Source organism: Tursiops truncatus, chromosome 5, assembly GCF_011762595.2.
Source record: "Tursiops truncatus isolate mTurTru1 chromosome 5, mTurTru1.mat.Y, whole genome shotgun sequence".
In the NCBI taxonomy this organism is placed as follows: Eukaryota; Metazoa; Chordata; class Mammalia; order Artiodactyla; family Delphinidae; genus Tursiops; species Tursiops truncatus.
In genome coordinates this window covers 132,235,586-132,242,186 of record NC_047038.1, presented here as the reverse complement: position 1 = coordinate 132,242,186, position 6,601 = coordinate 132,235,586, and positions in this window count along the sequence as shown.

Sequence of the window (6,601 nt, the reverse complement as noted above, 5' to 3'; positions counted from 1 at the left end):
AAGAATGATTCATATACTTTATGCCATTTCAGTACTGAGGTCTCATATGCTATCTTACTAGATTGAAGTCAGTCATTTCAAGTGGAGCTTTTTATTTGTTTTAGTCAGTTTTTTATAGAACTAAGTCCCTGAAAATAATGAATGTTTTCACATGAGGCTCAGATGTGCAAAATAATAATGCTGTCTTCAGTTCCTTTCTCTGATTTAACCGTCTCCTGTATGGATTCCTGTTCATAAGGGAAAACAACTGAGCAAAACAAGAAACCGTTTAAGTTTTCAAACAGTAGGTAACTCTGGTCATTGTTTAGTCAATTGAAAGTCCAGACTCTCTACGGGGGCTTTTTTTCGGGCCTCTCCTGCTTCCCTAGGCAAGGCCTACACATAGGGGAAGCAGAAGATGGTGCTGGTCCCCACGTGTCCTCTGCTGACTCCTGCCCAGCTCCAGGTGAGAGGTAACTGTCTTGCCTGGTCTCTCTGTTCCATCAGCTTCTCCGTGTGTTGTAGAATGTATGGTCTATTCTCAGCAGGGTCCAGGCCTGAGGGTTCAGCCCCCGCGTTCTCCACCCCTGCTGATGTAAACTCACTGGCTGTGAGGTCCCTCTGAATCTCCACCACGTTTCCCAGTTTGTCCTGAGCCTGGGCTGTCTGCTCTGTGGGGTCTTGTCCCTGCCAAGGCCGGGGACACTTCAGGAACTTTATCACCAAGAACTCTTCAGAAGGGTATTGTCGACTGTAAAGATATTCACAACCTGAGAGTTGAGAGTTCTGTTTTATTCGACGGGAAGTTTTAGGACTTCAAGCCCGGGAGGCAGACTCTCAAGTAACCCTGAGAGAACCGCTCTCAGGAGGCGGTGGGCAAAGAGTGAGGATATAGAGAAGGTTTGCAGCAAAGGGCAAAGGGAGCATAAAAATATTCTTGTTAATTAAAGAAAACCAGAAATCTCAAGTTAAGGAATTTAGCACTTTTCTATATATGGGAACATGCAAGAGTCTGTGCTCACCGAAATCATTCCTTTGAGATGCACCTCAGCTCTCTGGGGCCGTATCCTGTGTTTTCACATCCTGAGTTTCCTCGGGGCTCACAGTGGCTGCAGTCTGATGGCTGCTACCTGGCAGGTATTCTTTCCTTGGGAGTCCCCTCAGGGCTCGCTGTAGGAAGTGGCTGCAATCACTGACGACGGTGACATCTTTTGTTTATTGATACGGCAGGAAATATTCCGCATAATTCCAGTATGAATGCTTACGGCTCACGTAGCTCACCTAGAACTGAGGCAGCATGGACTTCCCCAGGCCTTCTCTGCCCAAACGCTACAAGCCACCCTGCCCACAGTGTTGTTCACCTCATGTTGCTGCCAAAGCATCTGCTTTCCAGTTCCTTTCTAGATTTTCAAACATGAAACTAGGTAAAGCCACCACTGCTTTTAGCTTCCCTCTAATCTACCTGGGGTTATATGAGTGTCCTCCCCAAGTTTTGATAGGAGAGCAGAAAAAAAAAGTGAAGAAACTTTGGTTCACTTTTGCTTTTCTCTTTCTTTCCTTCTTCTTATTCTAAGGGCTTCTGCTGCTTTCTGCCGACTAAGAATGTCCCTTGCTAATAAAATCTTTATATTTCTCTGCACTACGGCTTACGGTAAAACTGTGTTCAGAATATCAAGGTTTGTATTTGGAAAAGGAAGCTTTTGTGATTTAAAACCCTTTTCCCCTTTAAATGCTTGGATTTAAGACTATTGTCTCACCTCAGACCCAAAACAAAAAAGTCTAAGTTGAAGAATGACTTCTTATTTAAAAGAAATTTTAAATTTTTCACTAGGGCAGTGACTTCAAGGTTTAACTTCAGTGGCCAAAGGGGGAAAACCCACCGACAAGGGCAAATATAAACACATAAAGAGGTATTTTATCCTGTTAGAGTAACTTACACTAGCAAATGTACAATAAGTGTCTAACTCCACAGATTTTATGGTTGCTGATAAATGAGTTTAGTTAAACTGGATAAACTAATTTGGGGCTCTTAAACTATTGAACTGAAAGGTAGCCATTTATCTTCCCTAACCAGAAATGACTGAATGTTCTTAATAATTCAGAAGAATAATTAATAATTAATTAATAACTAAGTAAGTAAGTAGAGAAGTTTAAATGGATTGGTGAATAGAAGTCATTAAGAGGGGGATTAATTGTTTTAGAAGGTTATTATGAATAATAATTTCTTCCATGGATACAGTTGCTCCAAACAGCACAGGTTTGAACTAAGCAGATCCACTTATATGTGGACTTTTTCAGTAAATATATTGCAAAAATTTTTGGAGATCCACTTATATGTAGATGTTTTTCAATAAATATATTGGAAAAAATTTTGTGACAATTTGAATAAAGTCGCAGATGAACTGCACATCCTAGATAGAAATAGCAAAAAAAGAAAAGAAAAAAATTAAGAAAAAGTTAGGTGTCATGAATGCATAAAATATATGTAGATACTAGTCTATTTTATCATTTGCTACCATAAAATACACACAAATCTATTAGAGTTAAAATTTAACAAAACCTATGCACACAAATGCAGACTGTACATGGCACTATTCATAGTTGAGAGAAATGTAAATGAAGGTAAAGATGCAGTTTTATATCATAACTGCATAAAATTAACCATAGTGCATATGTAGCAATTTTGCAGCCACCGTCCTCTTAACCATGTGACACTCATTATCTCCATGTGAGCAGTTCTTTTGTCCGGTAAATTGCATATCACAGTAAAAAGTGATCAGTCACACTTCTCGCATGTTTTTCACCTTGCTTAGTGCGATAGCATAAACCATGAATAACCGTAAATCCATAAGAAGTACCACTAGTGTTATTGGAAGTGCTCCCAAGAGGCAGAGAAAAGTCATGACACTATAAGAAAAAGTTGAATTACTTGATATGTACCATAGATTGAGGTCTGCAGCTGTGGTTGCCCACCACTTCAAGATAAATGAATCCAGTTTAAGGACCTTTTAAACAAAGAAAAGGAAATTCATGAGGCTGTTGCTACAGCTATGTCAACAGGCACACAAAACTTGCACTTCTTGTGAAGTATCTTTTTATCTCATGTTAAAATTACAGCTTTTTTGTGTAAAGATTGTAAGATTGCTATAAGAAAGGCACACCTGCGCTTCCCTGGTGCCGCGGTGGTTGGGAGTCCGCCTGCCAATGCAGGGGACACGGGTTCGAGCCGTGATCCGGGAAGATCCCGCATACCATGGAACAACCAAGCCCTGCGCCAGAACGACTGAGCCTGTGCTCTGGAGCCCGCGAGCCACAACAATTGAGCCCACGTGCCACAACTGCTGAGGCCCGCACGCCTGGAGTCCGTGCTCCGTGGCAGGAGAGGCCACTGCTGTGAGAGGCCCATGCACCACAGCAAAGAGTAGCCCCTACTCGCCACAACTAGAGAAAGCCTGCGGGCAGCAACGAAGACCCAACGCAGCCAAAAATAAATAATAACAATAAATAAATAAATAAAAAGAAAGGCACAGCTATAGACTGACATGAAGTCATTGTATGAAAAGTTAAAGCCAAAGGAAGGTGAAGCGTCTAAAACTGGAGAAGTTAATGCCAGGAAAGGATGGCTTGATAATTTTAGAAAGAGGTTTGGCTTTAAAAATGTCAAGATAACAGGAGAAGAAACTTCTGCTGACCAAGAGGCAGCAGATGAGTTCCAAGATATCATTAAGAAAATCACTGAGGAGAAAGAGTATCTGCCTAAACAGGTTTTTAATGCAGATAACAGTGTCCTAATCTGGAAAAAAAAAAATGCCATAAAGGATATTCATTACTAAGGAAGAGAAGTGAGCACAAGGATTTGAGGCAGAAAGGGATAGGCTAAGTCTATTGTTTTGTGCAAATGCATTCAGGTTTATGATCAAGACGCCCCTTATCTATAAAGCTGCTAACTCCGGAGCCTTGAAGGGAAAAGACAAACACCAGTTACCCCTCTTTAGGTTGGACGACAAGAAGGCCTGGACAATTAGAACAGTTTTTCTGGATTGGTTCCATTGATGCTTTGTCTCTGATATATATATAAAATTTTATTTTTGTTTCAATAAATATCATGTTTGGCAAAAAATTGTGAAACAAATATTTAATTTATCAATATTTTATAATAATATAAACTATATTATTAATATATTAATTAATTAATTAGTTGTAATACTTTTCATAATTTTTTATAATGTGCTACCTTAGGTTGTATAAAACCTTACATCCATCTAGACCCAGAACCCTTGAAGGGGTTGCTTTTTTGCCCTTGAAGGAGTTAATTTTCTACAAACTTTCATATTTTTTCTGGTTTTAGACTATTCAGATTTTCTCTCGATCACATTTTTTTAAAAAGATATCTGGTTTAAAAAATATTCAAACGAATTTATATATATTTTTTCTTACAATTAAAACTTTTTTTTCTGAGTCTGATTACACTATCTCCTTACCTAATGTTGTACAGGTACCTTATCTAGTTTATTGTACATCAAACATTCCACAGGATTTTCCATCTTAAAAGACCAAACTCTTGGTTTTGTTTGTTTCCATTGACTTATTTGTTGCTGAAGTCTAGCATTCATATATAAATCATGGGTGTACAGTTCAATTAATTTTCACAAAAGGAGCACATCCGTAGGATCACCACTCAGATCAAGTGAGAGTAGCTTTCTGGCACCCAGAAGCTTACCTTATCCTTGTTACAACACCTGCCTTCTCCTCCAAGGTAATCACTCTTCTGACTCCTATTACTGTAGATTACTTTTACTCATTTTTGAACTTTGCAAAATGAAATCATATAGTTTCTCTTTTGTGTCTACTTCTTTGTTCACATTATACATGTGAGATTCATTCATCTCACTGTGTGTATTAGGAGTTTATTTTCAATGTTGTTGTATCTCATTGGTTGACTATAGGGCAATTTATTTATTCATTCTAGAACTGATGGATATTCAGCTTGTTTCCGGTTTGGACTATTCCAAATAGCACTGCTAGGAATATTTTTGCACCTGAATGTATCTTACACATTTTGATTGAGTATATACTCAGCAATAGAATTGCTGGATCTTAGGCTGTACACATGATCAGCTTTGGTTGATACTGCTAAAGAGTTTTCCAAAGTGATTGTACAGGTGTACCTTCCCACCAGCCCTGCAGCATCTGAGAGTTCTATTTGCTCCAGATGATTGCCTGCACTGGGTATTGTCAGACTTTTCATTTTTATGTTTTTATTTTAAATTTTAGCCATTCCTGAAAGTGTCTAGTGTTATTACATTGTAGTTTTAATCTGCAGTTCTTTGATTATTAGTAGAGTAACACATTTTTCATGTTTGTCAGTTATTTAGATATTCTTTTTTGTGAAAAGCCTGTCCAGGTTTTTTCCATTTCTACATTGGGTGGTCTGTCTTTATTTATTGAGTTATTGCTCTTTATACATTCTTCCTATGAATATGTACCTTCCTTGGTTTCTCATTTTGTGGTTTGTCTTTTCACGCTTTTATTTAATAGAAGTTCTTAATTTAGTTAATTTGAATTGATCGCTCTTCTCCTTTATGGTAAGTTGCTTTTATGGTCTGATTGAGAAATTTTGCCTTAAGGTCACAAAGATCTTATATGTTTTCATCTAAAAGCTTTATTGATTTGCCTTTCACTTGTACAACCACAATTCACCTGGAATTATTTTTGAGTATGGCCTGAGATTTATTTTTCCCCATATGGGTATTCCATTGACCCAACACTATTGAAAAGGCCATACTTTCCCCATAGATTTGATAAGAGTTGATGTTTTGTCAGTAAGTTCTTCAGATTTGTTCTTCACCTTGATTTGTCTTTGCCCTTTGTATTTCTATAATAAATTTTAGAACTTCCACACCAGAATACAATAATAAAGTAATATATTTTATTATGTTATTATGAATAATGAGTAGGATTGCAATAGATCTATAAATCAGTTTAGTGGAATTATCATCATTACAATATTAAATTTTCAAATTCATATTTACTTAAGTAGTCTAAATTCTCTCAGCTACGTGTTGTAGTTCTCAGTATAGAAGTTTTGCATGATTTCCTTTAGATTTATTCCTAAGTATTTGGTGTTTTTGAAAGTTATTTTCAGTGTTAATTATAAAATTGTAAACATTTCATTTTTGAACTGTTTATTGCTGGTATATAAAGATATCGTTTTTATACTGATTTTCTAACCAGTCAATGTACTAATTTTGCTTATAAATTCTAATGATTTATATGTGGATTATTTTGGATTTTCTAGAGATACCATAATGTTGTCTGCAAATACTGACAGTTTTATTTCTTCCTTTCCCATCCTCATACATTTTGTTTACTGTCCTTGACACATGACACTAGATTGTCCTCCAGTGTAATGTTAATAGATTTGACAATTGCAAGCATCCTTGTCTTTTTGCCAATCTCAGGGGGAAAGTATTCATATTTATTTTCTATGCACACAACCAAACCTATCTTTGGTATGCAAAACCTAAAATTAGGTAAATAAATGACTTGTCATGTCACCCCTGTAACACTACATACAGTGTCTAAGTTATCATTCCAACAAAATACAATATATGTCTTATTC